The sequence below is a fragment of the Humulus lupulus genome, chromosome 5 (genome assembly GCF_963169125.1).
Source record: "Humulus lupulus chromosome 5, drHumLupu1.1, whole genome shotgun sequence".
NCBI classification, from domain to species: Eukaryota; Viridiplantae; Streptophyta; class Magnoliopsida; order Rosales; family Cannabaceae; genus Humulus; species Humulus lupulus.
Genome location: NC_084797.1, coordinates 105,553,707 through 105,568,763, shown reverse-complemented (window position 1 = coordinate 105,568,763; position 15,057 = coordinate 105,553,707).

Sequence of the window (15,057 nt, the reverse complement as noted above, 5' to 3'; positions counted from 1 at the left end):
GGGATTTTGTGTGTGACTTTAATGAGCTTAATGCATGATTACGATTTATTGCACGTTATGTGATTAATTGATTAATTGAGATGCATGACTATGTGAATTAGTATGCATGTAGACCTGATTGTCTTAGAATGAGCATGATTGTAATCTGGCCATGTTAGGGCATATCTGTGATAATTGTACTATGTGAATTGTGCCATGTGAGTGTGATGTTTTTATCAGGATGCACGCATCGAGACGGTCCTAGTGAGCCAGTTAGTCTAAAAGTCACAACGGGATGTTGTACCCGGCTCGGGAGGAGCCTAGGGGTACTTCGGGAATCTTATAAGTTGAGTTGAGAATGAGTGATTAGTTATTGGTATTTTGGTAACCATTTGTAACTGCTGTGAGTAACAAGTTTTAAGATAGGAAGTGGTAGAATTGAAATGAAAGTGTAAAGACTTAAGTACCCTTGAAGGTTTAGCTTAGAAGGATTAGTAAGGAGGGGTAATTTGGTCTTTTGGCAAGGCAAATAGACATTTTTCAGCTGGGATTTAGGGGGTACGGTTTGGGCATTTGGGTTCACTTGTGGCTTTGATAAAATTAGAAGAGAGGGAAAAGAAGAGGAGAGAAAGGCTAGGGCAAAGAAGAAGAAAGAAGAAGAGGTGTAGAATGGGCTGAAGTGGGAAGCTTAGAAGGAGATCAAGGGAACTTTTAGGGTGGATTCTACTCTTGAGGTAAGGATCTTATGCTTATTTAAGTTTGTTTTCTGTGTTGATTTGAGGAATGTAATGCTTGACTTAGGATTTTCATGGGCTTTGTTTGAGTTACTGAATTTGAAGATCAAAGGTTTGGATCTTGGATGTGTTGAGGTTTTGATCTTGTTTCTAAGTGTCTATAGGTTATTAGATTGTTCATATGAAGTGTGGAATTGAGTTTGGGGTTGAGATATGTGTTTGGGGTTGGTTTGGAGGTATTTTGGATGAAGGATTTGAAGGAGAAAAACCCAGATTTTCGAGTTCGTAAGGGCGCGCCGCGGCCCTGTTCTTGGGCGCCGCGGCGCGAGGCTGGTTCCAGGCGAGGGGCTCTCTGACTTGCTTTAGCGCCGCGGCCCTGTAGGGCTGAGCCGCGGCGCTAGGCCATTTTTCAGGACACCAAAATTCCATTTTTGAGCTTTTGCTCCAGGGGTTCGAGGGATGTTTCCAATGACTTATTTTAGGATTTTGGGAGTCCCGAGAGTGCGGGATTGGTCCCGGGAAGTGGTTTTGGGTTTGGTTAGTATTAAAAGTGTTTTATGTGTGTTGTGACTAGGATTTCGGAGAGGCTCGTGCTAAGAGGACCGTGCTCGTGACCGTGGTGCATCGGAAAGCACGGAATACAGGTAAGAAAACCGTAACACCCGAGTTTAGGGCATGGCCCCACTGTGTGATTGTAGGGCGTGGCCCCGGATTGTATTACGTGCAAATGCTTAACCTTAAATGAACTGTGATGTGTGTGAATGTTTATTTTGAATGTACTATATGTGTGATTATGATGAAACGAACGGCAGAGGCCGGGTACGGCATAGGCCGGGGCGGCCGTGGGCCGAAGTAACACACAGCACATGGGATGCTTATATTCAGGGTGGGACCCAAGGGATACATGAGTTATCCTCGCGGTGAGAACCGAAACTCCAGGCTTTGGTAAGGCCTTGGGAGCGGCATGGCCGTACTTGTTTATTATGATGGTTTTCCTATGTGTCAGTGAATTATTGCCAGCTATTTGTTTTGCATATGTTATGTGTTATTTGGGTTTTCTTGCTGGGCTTCGGCTCACGGGTGCTCCGTGTGGCAGGTAAAAGCAAGGAGTCAGTCAACCGGCCATGAGTATGGAGAGCGTGGGGGCGGCGCGTACATGTTCGGCCTGCCCGACTGCTTTGGTTGGGGGCATTTTGTATATGGCTGTATTTAACCATTCTTTTGATAGCTGATCAAGTGTAAATCTATTTTGGTGTTGTAAACATTTTGTAAACCTTATTTTGGGATCCCAGATGTTTTATATTTAACGCTTTCAATGAAGTTAAACATTTTAAAAGAATACAGCCTTAAACTCTGGTTTAATCACACTTTTGGTTTTAGAAACCACTTTGAGTCTATTAAATGCACAATTCCTGTTTTAAACTCACTTAGTAACGGCTCTAAGGTAGTAGGGCGTTACAAAAAGGATGGAGGATAGGCTTAAGGGCATTTTAGGCATTTGGGGATTTAGGCAGATGGGGTTACACTTAGCCACTATACCATTATGGAAACCAAAAGAAAACAAACAGTTAATCTCTCTGTCTCTCTCTCTCTCAGTTTTCACTCCCACTTTTGGTGCTTGAAGGCTGAAGAATTCTTGAGGATCTAAAATAATAAGGAATTGAAGTCTAGAGGCTCGATGACTTAGGGAAATAGCTCAAGTCAGATTTATAACAGAGGTACGAAATCCATAATGAATTCTCTAAGTAGTTTGCTGTAACTTTTGGTATGATGGCCTAGGTTCTAGTTTGATTGAATTTAGGTGTTAAGCTTAGGTTGTGATGAGGTTTTATTGAGTTTTTTTTTGGATGTTTGTATTAGTTATGTTGTTTGGATATGAATCCTAGGCCGAATTCTAGGAGTAAGGCTTAGAATTGAGGAGTTTTAGGGAGCTTGGCTCGTAAAATGCATGGGAAATTCTGGGTTTAGAGGCTCGAGTCGTGGCCCTGTTCATCTGGCACTGCGACCCGCTTGAATATAGAGTCTTAGGGGCCTCAGAAATCTGCCCAGGTGCAGGGTATAGCACGTCGTGGCTCGTGTCCTCCACCAAGGAGGGTTGTGCCCTCTAACTAGTAGCGGGCCACGAACCTAGAGGGCATGTTGCAACCCTAAATAGGAAGAAAGGGGAAATGGAGATTTTTATCTTGGGAACTCAAATGTTAAGGTTGGGGAAGGATTCTACTACCCGGTTCAGTAGAATCCAGGGTCTCTGTGGCTAGATTAATATTCTGAAGTTATTTATTGGTTTAGAACTTGATGGATGGTTATTATGAATGTCTTGTGACTAGGATTTCAATAAGGATTTGATTAGGGGACTGTGCTCGGGATCGCATTGGCTTATCAACTCAGGTTACAGGTAAGAAAATTGTTGTACTTGTAGACCAGGGCACGACCCTATTGTTTGTGTTTCAGGGTGCGACCCTATTGTTTATGTTTAATACATGTGCAAATATCTAAGAATGATATATATGTTTATGAATGCATGGCAAGGGCAAGGAACGGCATGAAGCCTAGTACGACATGGGTCTGGGATCGGCATTAAGCAAGCTGAGTGCAAGTCGCTAAGGTGAGATCTCCTAGGGTGCTAAATCCACTCACTCGGTGAAGACTGTGAACCCAGGGCCTGGTAAAGCGCCTGGGACGATGTAGGCTGCTACATGTTTGGCACATTGGTTGTTTTGTTGTATACTGTAGACTGTTATGTTATATGTTATATGTTCAGTTTTCTTGCTGAGCTTTGGCTCATGGGTGCTCTATGGTGCAGGTAAGGGCAAAGGGGAGACCGACCAACCATAAATACGGAGAGCGTTGGGTGACTGGTTCATGTTCGGCCTTTCTGGCTGCCACGACCAGGGTTGTTTTAGGGAGAGTACTTTAATGAACTGCTTTGTCGCTTAAGTCGACCATCATTATATTTTTGAATTATAATATATTTTCTAAACAGTATTTTGGGATTCCAACTGTATAACTTTTTATGATTTCAATTAATGTCCAATTTTTTATAATTAATGTCATTAAACGAGTTTTATTTCGATTTAGTCTCACTTTTAACCTAAAACCTTGTTTAGCGAGCTTGTGGCACATTTTTAACTCACATAGTAACGACTCTAAGTAGGGAATTACAACATGGTATCAGAGCGTGCCAAGGTTTATTGTTCCTAGAGATGGACCGAACATGTACGCTCACTGCCAGTGACAAGCTCGTCTTAGGGTTGGTTGGTATTTAATTAATTATATGCTTAATTTCCTGTTTAAGTGCCATTTTTACCTGGATTTATAAATAGAGCATGATGAGCGTATTGGTATACGCATGATGTTATGGCATGGCCCCCCCTTGAGTGTTATATGATATGTGTGACATATGGACTTGTTGGTTGGGGTTGATTTATGAGATTTGGATGTTGTTATCATGCCTGATGTGCGGCATCATTCATTGAAAGCATATTGTAGTAATGCTTCAGCGATCAATTAGACTCTGCGGTAATAGGGTCGAGGATGAAAACTAGAGTCAGGACCCTCCACCTACCCCACTGAATTGGCAACAGTTATTTTCTGAGATGGAAGCTAAACTTCATCGAATAGAAGAAGAGCTTTAACAGTTGAGGAAACAGTCCCCTCCTTGAGGCATTGGGTTACAAGTTCCACAGGCGGTGGTACTAGTGCCAGCCTAACCTGCTATGGAGAACAGGTGGGAACCTTTGTATGAGAGACTCAGGAAGTTGCATCCTCCCACCTTTGAGGTTGGCCCAGACCCACTGCGGGCTGAGCAATGGATGAACATGATTTCTTCCATCCTGGATTTCATAAGCGTGGAAGGGAATGAAATAGTAGGCTGTGCCAACTACATGTTGAGAGAAAATGCCCGTATCTGGTGGGATGTTTTGTCCTAAAGAAGGAATGTGGCAGTCCTGACTTGGGAAGAATTCAAAAACATTTTTAATGAGATGGTGTTGCAGTCCGAGCTGCAAAGGTTGACGAGTTTGTTAACATAACTCTGAATCGGATGACAGTCACGGAATATGCCTTGAATTTTGACTGGTTAGCAAAGTTTGTGCTGAATTTGGTGCCTACTGATATGGCACAAAGCGATTGATTTGTGTAGGGATTGAACGTTATGATTACTAGCACTTATGCACAGGTAGTGGAGAAGGCCCTTGCTGCAAAGGGGGTCGAGGATCAGATTTTGTGAGAGTGCATCGCTAGGCATGATGCACGGAGGATGGTGTCTCCTTTTTCTAGATCCAGCCAGGGTAGTGGCCCCAGTGAGCAAAAGAGAAAGGACCCATTCTCTTTTGTTCGTCCTAGCTCAGATAGGAGGGCATGGGGTGCTTTCAGTGGCCGTCAGGGCAGGGAGACAACTGGAGGAGTTTGCCAATGTGTCCTCAGTGTAGATGATGACATCAGGGAAAGTGTAGGATCAAGGGCTTCTTTACTTTTTGGAGCATTAGTCACCAGAGGAAGGACTACCCATAGGCTAGGAAAAAAGAATCGAAACAAAGCCACAACCTCACTCCTGCCAGAGTATTTACCCAGACTGAGGCTGAGGCTGAGGCTAGCCCCTCGGTCGTGACAGGTCAGATTTCTAGTACTGGTTCTTCTTTTACTGCATTGATTGACTCCGGGGCTACTCATTCATTTGCATCTGATAGAGTGATAGATCAGTTGTGTAGACCTAATGATTTGTATGCTAGGAGATTTTGGAATTTGATGCCGACTGGGAAACTGGTAGTCTTTGCGAAATGGGTTAGAGCATTGCCAATAGAGATAGACAATAGAGAGTTGTCGGTGGACCTGATTGAGTTAGCGATGGATGACTTTGATATGATCCTATGGATGGATTTTTTTTTCAAAGTATTGAGCGACGATTAACTGCAAGTGCAGGATGGTGACCTTTGAACTGAAAGGGGAGGTACCCTTTGTATTTGTGGGGACAGTGAGTGGACCACGAGTATCTATGATTTTGGCACTGAAGGCTAGAGAACTAATGTAAGAGAGTTCCATAGGATTCCTAGCGAACATTGTGGGTACTTCTAGAGTTGTTTCAGTTGTACCGAATAAGAATAGATTAGTATGTGAGCTTCCTGATTTGTTTCTAGCAGATTTTCCAAGCTTGCCACCGCACCAAGAGATCAAGTTCATCATAAAATTGGCACCAGGTGCGGAGCCAGTATTTAGGTCACCTTATAGAATGGCTCCAGAAGAGTTGAAGGAACTGAAAATTAAGTTGCAGGAGTTACTGGACCTAGGATTCATTAGACCGAGTTTTTCACCGTGGGGTGCTCCAGTGTTTGTTCGTCACGAAGAAGGATAGATCCTTAAGGGTGTGTATTGACTACAGAGAGTAGAACAGGTTGACCATTAAGAGCAAGTACCCACTGCCTAGAATCGATGACTTGTTTTACCAGCTACAGGGGAAGACAGTTTTCTCCAAGACTGACCTTCGATCAGGCTACCACCAGTTAAGGATTAAAGAAGAGGACATACGAAAGACCGCATTGCGCACGAGATATAAACACAATGAATTCTTGGTCATGTCCTTTGAATTAACTAATGACCTAGCAGCCTTTGAACTTGATGAATAGGGTCTTTAGGGATTATTTGGACAAGTTTGTGATCTTATTTATTGATGACATGCTAGTGTACTCTCAATCAGAGGCAGAGCATGAACAACATCTTCGCTTGGTATTACAGTGATTGAGAGAGCATAGGTTGTATGCTAAGTTCAACAAGATTGAATTTTGCTACCCCAAATAACATTTTTGAGCCACATTGTCAGTATGGAGGGGATTCTAGTGGACCCAAGTAAGATTGAGGCAGTGAGAGATTGGCCTAGGCCGAGCAATGTACAAGAGGTTAGAAGTTTCTTGGGATTGGCAGGTATTATCGGCGGTTCATTGAGGGATTTTCCATAATATCCACACCGTTGACCGAACTGGCGCGTAAGAAGACCAAGTATATGTCGACGAATAGGTGTGAGAACAGATTCAAGGAGTTGGAGGGGAGACTGATCACCGCTCCAGTATTGAGTCTGCCGTCAGACAATGAAAAGTTTGTAGATTACTGTGATGCTTCCCGACAGGGTTTAGGGTGTGTATTGATGCAAGTTGGAAAGGTGATAGCCTATGCGTCGAGACAGCTGAAGGAGTATGAGCAGAGATATCCCACACATGATTTTGAATTGGCAGCAGTGGTATTTGCACTAAAGTCTTGGAGACATTATTTGTATGGTGAGAATTGCGAAATATACACCGACCATAAGAGTTTGAAGTACTACTTTACTCATAAGGATTTGAATATGCGCCAGAGGCGTTGGCTAGAATTAGTAAATGATTATGACTGCGACATTTTATACCATCCTGGGAAGGCCAATGTGGTGGCTGACATGTTGAATCAGAAGGGCCCAGGACAAGTATTCAGTTCAAGACAAATATCAGATAAGCTAGCTTAAAAGATGACTAGAGCAGGTATTGAGTTGGTAGTTGGTCAACTAGCCAACATCACTCTTCAGTCCACGGTTCTTTAGAGGATCAAGGAAGCATAAGGGGAAGATCCCTAGTTGAGGGAACACACAGAGGGCGTCTTAGCCAGAGTGGCTAAGGACTTTTCTATTTCAGGGATTGGGTTGCTGAGGTACAAAGGTCAAATTTGTGTTCCAGTGCATTCCAGTATCTGGTGAGAGATTTTAGATGAGTCTCATACCCCCTTATTCTTTACATCCGGGTACGACGAAGATGTTCCATGATTTGAGAACTTTAAATTGGTGGCTGGGAATGAAGAGGGATGTGGTGGATTATGAGGCCAAGTGTTTGACTTGTCAACAAGTAAAGGCTAAGCATCAGAAGCCAGGGGGTTGCTGCAGCCTTTAGGAATTCCGGAGTGGAAGTGGGATGATATCACCATGGACTTCGTGGTTGGATTACCGAAGACTGTGGGACAACATGATTCAGTGTGGGTGATTGTGAATAATACACCAAATTAGCCCACTTTTTGCCTATTAGTACAACTTATACAGTGGAGCAATATGTTGAATTGTATGTGGAAGAAATTGTACGACTACACGAGGCTCCGAGGTTGATAGTATCCGACAGGGACCCCACCTTCACCTCCATGTTTTGGGAGAGCCTGTAGAGGGCTATGGGCACACAATTGTAGTGTAGTACTGCTTATAATCCTCAGAAAGATGGATAGTCTAAGATGACGATTTAGATACTGGAGGATATGTTGCGAGCCTTCACGCTGGATTTTGTGGGATCTTGGAATAAATATCTCCTTTCGATTGAGTTTTCGTAAAATAAAAATTATCAGGAGACTATCGGAGTGGCTCCGTATGAGATGTTATATGGGAGGAAGTGTAGATCACCCATCCATTGGGATGAGATGGGTGAGAGGAGGTATTTAGATAATGAGGTTGTTCAGAGGACCAATGAGGCAGTTGAGAAAATTAGAGCTCGAATGCTCGCCTCCCAGAGTCAACAGAAGAGTTACTCGGACTTGAGACATGGGAGTGTAGAATTTCATAACGGGGACCATGTATTTCTCAGAGTTTCTTGGACTTGGGCATGACAGGATTAAATGGAGAATTATAGGATTACACAATGACTTAGTGGGATGTGTCAATTGACGAGACTTGTAGCATCCCAAATTTGCTAATTAGGCTATGACTAGAGCTGGAATAGAGTTACTGGTAAGAAAGTTGGCCAACATTATGCTCCAGTCTACTCTTCTCGAGAATACCAAGAGAAATAGGTAAGTGACCCTCAGTTGGGAAAGATCAAAAGAGATGTCCTAAAATGAGTAGCTAAGGACTATACGGTGTCAGACATGGATTTATTGAGATACAAGGATCAAATCTGCGTTGCGATGGACACTGGGATCAGATGGGAGATTTTGGATGAATCTCATACTACCCGTTATTCTCTGCATCCAAGCACCACGAAGATGTACCAATATCTGAAAGCCTTATATTGGTGGCCTGGGATGAAGATAGATATGACCGAGTACGTTGCAAAGTGCGTGACCTGTCAGCAGGTCAAGGTAGAGCATCAGAGACCAGTAGGGCTATTACAGCCTCTTGATATCCCAGAGTGGAAATGAGAGGACATCATGATGGATTTTATGGAAGGATTTCCCAGGGAAGTGGGCCAGCACGATTTAGTCTGGGTCGTCATGGATTGGTATACGAAATTAGCTCACGATTTAGTAAGACTTCCACATCTGATGCAAAGAATTCTATGTTTAGTTTGTTGTATGTTATGTTAACGTAGTAGAGAAAAATCGAAGAGGTTACCCAGATAACCTCCCATGTAGGTGTAACCATTTCATATATGTCATTGTAACCTGCCTACTATAAATGAAATTGTTCGCAATTTCGCATGTTATTTTTCTTCTCTATGCGAGCATCCACCAAAGTGCCTGCTGGTATAAATTTCACCAAGCACTTGGGGGGCGGGGGTAGGATAGGAAACACGTTTATAAAAAAAAATGCATATATATTCAAAAGGATTAGCAACCCTTATGAATATCAAGGGAATAGTTTAAAAAGAAAAGAGAGAGAGAGAGAGAGATGACCTCCAGCCAAAGGCTGATGCCCTCGCAAGGGATGAGGCCATAAGGAAGGAATCTTCCAATAAGTCTACAATGGCCACTAAGTCAGCTAGCCAAAAAGGGTCCTAAAACAGACCCTTGAAGAAATAGTATTATACATAATGACGAGAAGGATGCTTCTCGCAAAAAGTAACAAGCGTGCGCAAAGAATATAAAAGGACCCCAAGAACCCAATGGGTTAACGTGTCCTTACAAGTATAATCAAGGTGCACCAGAAAGATTATCATCATCGATCAAGGAAGAGATATGTAATCCCCAAATAATAATAATAAGAAGGACTTACCAAATTCCCTAAGTTTGATGAACACAAAAAAAAAAAAAAGAGAAAGGGGAAATAATATGAGGGATTATATGGCAACAACATACATAGGCTGAATGCAAAGGAATCTACAAGTTTCCATCCCGACCCTTCCACTCAGAAATCTTCTCAACTGCATTATCTCCAAAGGGAGACAAGTCAACGTCAGGGTTGGTCCTCCATACGGCATGCAGCGTACACTCAACTATGCCATTCTCGGCATTCACAAGCTCAGCCTCGAGTGCAATAATCCTCTCATTTAAAGTATGGATGGTAGCTTCCAACTGGGTGTTGGGGTGAGAAGTTTATGCAGCCTAGGCTAAAGCAACGTCGCTCTAGCGAACCGCCTCAGTAAATTGACTCGACAAAACATCCTTTGCCGCTTTGGCCATCGAGAGATTCCCCAGTGCCTCCTCGAGCTCACGTTGTAGCCGTTGGGTCGATGAAGAGTTTGATGTGATCAGCCGGTGACACAGGATAGAAGCCTAAGTAAGGGAAAAACATTGAATAAAGCCTCGAGGGTCAAGTGATATCAAAACAAAATGAAAAAATATATATAAAAATAATGAATAAATCGAGTGTCTCAACAAATACCTGCAAGGAAGCTCGCATATAAGAATCTTCCAGCTCAGCGTCGGGAACGGCATGCAAGGATCCCCACTCGCCTTTGGGAAAGTTTCCCAAATGATGGCTAATGGCTTCCCCATGGTCTTCGGAAGAAGAAGCATAAGCTTGACAGGAAGGGGACCAGGAAGGTCCTATCCATCTGCAGAGGTGCGGGGGGCAGAAGAGCATGGAGTCATCTCTTTAGGTAAAGAGGCGCTTGAAGACGCCCGCCTAGAACACCCCCCCCCCAAGGGTAGAGGAACCCCAACAAAAGAAGTAATAACAAAATTCCTTTTAGGCATAGAAGAGCGAGGGACAGAGGTGTTGAAGGCTAACTCGTCACCAGGCATCGATGATGGCACTCGAGAGGTGACATCGTAGGTATGCCCATCGCCAGCCACGTCCCTAGCCCTGCCAGCCAAAGAGTGCAGACACGAGTAGTTCTCAGACTCCACCGCCTCCTCAATGTCCATGTGATCACCCGATGGGTAGACATAGTCCGTATTAGCTGCCACGTCATAATTACCTTCATCATGGTCGTATAGCCATAGACCTGCGGAGTCAGATGAGACAGAGCATAGAGTGACGGCTTGGCCCGGGGAAAGAAGATTGTACAAGTGAAGGTTGCTCTCTGTAAAAAGGGCACATGCTTGTTTGCATTCAACCGGAAAGTCCAGGATCTTCACCACTCGATCGCGAGCAGACGATTTCAAGGTAGAACCAACAACCCCTAAGAAATAACCGTAGTTAGATAAACCATAAAAGAAAAGAAGAGTAAAAAGAGAAACCTCTCATGTATGAACTCAAGGTGAGAATTTTCTTACTTGGAGCGTTGAAGCGACTGTGTCGGATGAACCCACTATAAGTGAAGAAGTAGTCTATTTTCCACGAGCCCCTGTTTGAAATGGAGCCCTCCACGAGGGAATGCCCTTCATGGGCCATGGCTTTCTGAAGCTGATAGAACCCAAGAGCAGATGAATTCGCCCTAAGAGTGAAGGGGTAATGAACCTCGCTCATGGAAGGCCCTCTGGAGTGCACCTGTTGGTAAAGCATGTATAAGCATCTAAGCATCACCCAAGGGGAGGTAAGGGGAGGCCTGCCCGCGTATTCGGAAGTGTTGGAAGTTCTCTTTGGCATCTCGGGTACCTGGACAGAGACAGGTAGTTTGTGAGCTATAGACTTTCTCAAGGTCCTGGAAAACCCCCCACGCGTCTTATATTTCCCAGCACTCTGCTTGACCCTAGGGCGTAAGACCAGGGGTAGGGGAGGAAGCGTGGGTGGGATCATAGAAAGAAATTTAGGTTCAGCTGATTCACAGTCATCGCTCTCAGGGTTGGGACCCTGATTAGTGCTCAAAAATATAATTTTCTTAATCTTAAAGTGTAAAATTAATTAAGTTTTAATTAATATTTTCACGGATTTATTGTCATATATTTTATATTTGAAAATATTAATTTTAATTTAATTTGTGTTTAATTTTCAGGAAATAAAATATATTTTTGACACAAAGAAAAAGAAATGAGAAAGAAAGAATTAAAATTGAAGAAATCATGAAGAAAATGGCATTTTTGAAAGATTAAATGGCTCAAAACTAGGCCCAAAATGGAGCCCAAACCCAAGCAGCCAGCCAAGCCGCCAGCCAGCCGCCCCTAACGCCGTCTGACGCGCTGTCCAATCCGTGACGCGCCTGACATGCATCCCATCCACCTGACGCGCCTGACATGCGTCCCATCCTCTGACGCGCCTGACATGCGTCCCATCCGCCTGACACGATCTGACGCACGTCCCATCCGTGTCTCCACTTTACCAGCAGCCACTTCTCATTTTCATCAATTTTTTAGCCACTTCCCCCACTATTTTGTACACTATTTTTACACATTTTTTGTCTTATTTTCTCTATAAATAGAGAACCAAAGCCAGTGTAAATTATCAAATTGGAGAGTGGGAAAAATACACTTTATTATTTTGTTTCTTTTCTTATTTCTAGTTTAATTTTGCTTGTTTTAGGTGACAAAAATGAGTGAATTATTTTAGAAATATTGGTGAGGTTAGAGTATAGTTTTTGTACTTCTTATTCTCAATAGTGATATTGATTCTTCTTATGCTTCATTTCCATATCTCATTAATTATTTTGTTTCTCATCTTCTAATTTCTTTTCTAAAATTATTTAGCATCTTTTACATAAGTTCAGTCATGCTTTTCTTATGTAACTTAGATTGTTAATTTATTTTAGTATATTTGTTATACTGTATGTCTTTTACTGCATTCTGCCAGTGGTATTTTGTCGCTCTTGGATATTTAATATGATATTCTATGAAATTAGGAGTTAGATTCAATTTAATCTAGATTATTTAATTTGTGCTTTTAACATATACATCTTCCAGTTGCAATTAATGGTGTAGAATTGCAATTGTGTTTTGAATTAATATCAATATTAGAATAGTTTTTACAGCACTGCATCTCTACCTTGCCATGCTCTTTATCTGATCATTTTCCCTAATCTATAATTTTAATTTCACAAAATCCATATCTTCAATTCTACTTTATTTTTATCCTTTATTTACTAATCAAATTTTTAGTTGTGTTTGCCTCTCTGTGGATACGACATAGCCCGATTACTACTACGACCGCTTAGGAGTTTATTGGGCGATATCAATTTTTGGCGCCGTTGCCGGGGAGGTAATTCTACAATTAATAGTTTGCATAGTAAATTAAATTTTTTTTTTCTATATAAAAAAAAAGGTAGTATAATTTTTTTAATTCTCTTTTATTTTATTTTTCCTTGGTAGTTTTTTATTTATTTATTTCATTTATTATTTTTTTATTTTTAAATTTTATTTTTAAGTTTAGAATTTTATTTTCTAGATTTAGGTTTTTTTTTCCGAAAAAAAAAGCATAAAATTTAAAAATAAAACAATAATAATAAAAAAAAAATCAAACAAAGTATTGAGAACATTTGTGTAATTTTGGAAATTAGTAAAAACCAAACTTGTTCTGTCTTAGAAAAATTGGTTCTTAAATAAGGTATGTGTTAGCGTTACCCTCCAATCTTTTCTAAGAACCTCGGGGAGTTCTAGAAAAGCTCTTGGGCCTAAAGTGGTACCTTGGTAGCCTTTCCAATTGGCCTGGGAACATTTTGGCGTATACTTATTACATTATTATACATTTCCGTTTATAATACTTAAAAAAAATAGCAAATGAATGAAGAAGATCATCGATGTTTTGAATACTATTATCCAATATATCTCTCTTCATTTCAAAACAATCCAAAATCTAGTGCTACTGAGGGTACTAGAAATTTTAGAGGTGCCCACCAACTTAGCGAAAGAGAGTACCTTAAATCTGAAGTAGAATTCTAGACTAGAGAATTCGAAAACTTGAAAGCTAAGTATGGTCGAGAAAGTAACGAGGTCATAAGGGTAGAGTATGATGAACCATATTTTGACTGTGAAAGAGTCGACCATTTTGCTCAAGATTACTCAACTCTTAGAGAAAGGGAGGAAGCTTTTCAATACTATTCTTACTACAAGAATAGTAATCTTAGCTGGAAAAACCCTGTTGCTTCAAGTTGGAAGTCTAAGTACAACTACCGTGCACCGATTGGTTGGGAATTGGCACCATCTAGTAGGAATGTTGAGTACGATTTTTCTAACTCTTACCATGAACCTCCATATAATGTCTGGACTAATACGAATTTCTTAGAAAAAGCATTATACACATTTATGGAGGAACAAATAAACTTTACTGAACACATAAAAAACATTACTAAACACATGATGGAGGAACTTAGAGAAATTCAGACTCAATTTTCAGAATTAACTGACAAAGTTAATTCACATTGTTTCAGCCAATTCCAAACAAATGAGGAAACAATGACACCAACCTCTAATCCTATTTCCAACAAATTTGATGAGGATAATGTCATTACTATTCGGAGTGAAAATATTCCTCATGTTGAAATTCTTCCAACAACTCCGAATGAAAACAAGTGTTATCATACTGATGTGATAAACCTTATTGTGGAGGAAATTCACAAACTTTTCTCAAAGAATCAATCACACTATTTCCTCCATGATACTGACAACGAACATTTTCTTTATCCTGAGAATGTTACTAATGCTTTCATTTTTGAGACACAGGATAAAAGAAAATTCATTTTTGATACTGGATAGTCAAGAATATTGAGTTGGTGAACCTACTTGAGGAGACTTTTCTCCGATTTACCTAGGCTAATCAGGTTCTGTCTTTCCTTGCTTTCTTTATTTCTGGTATGTTTTATTTTTGTTATTTGTTTTATTTTTCCTTTTTATTTTATTATGATAGTTTGTCTTGTTTTTCTTTTTCTAAGAATCAATATCATATCATTTTGCATTAGCTCACTCTCTATATGTTCTCATTTCACGCTTTTCATGCATATATTTTTAAACAATGAGGACATTGTCTAATTTTGGTTGGGGGTGGTAAGCATATTCATGCACGTTTATGTTGATTTTTTTCATATTAATATTTTCACGGTCAATTTTTTTAAAAATTACTTATTTATTTTTGCAAAATGTTACTTTTGAGTCAATTTTTGTTATCTGTATTACTAAGAGTTTCTCTAGAGTTACCTAATGCACATGCCAAACATTGGGGTAAGATGGTTGTTAGCACATATTAGCTTAGAAATTTGTCATGTTTAAGTAATTCATTCTTTTGTGTGAGAAGTGAGACTTGAGAAAACAACTTTTAAATTTTTATTGATTCTTAGAAATGGTTATAATTATTTGGACAAGGTATTGTGGTATGAATGGATGA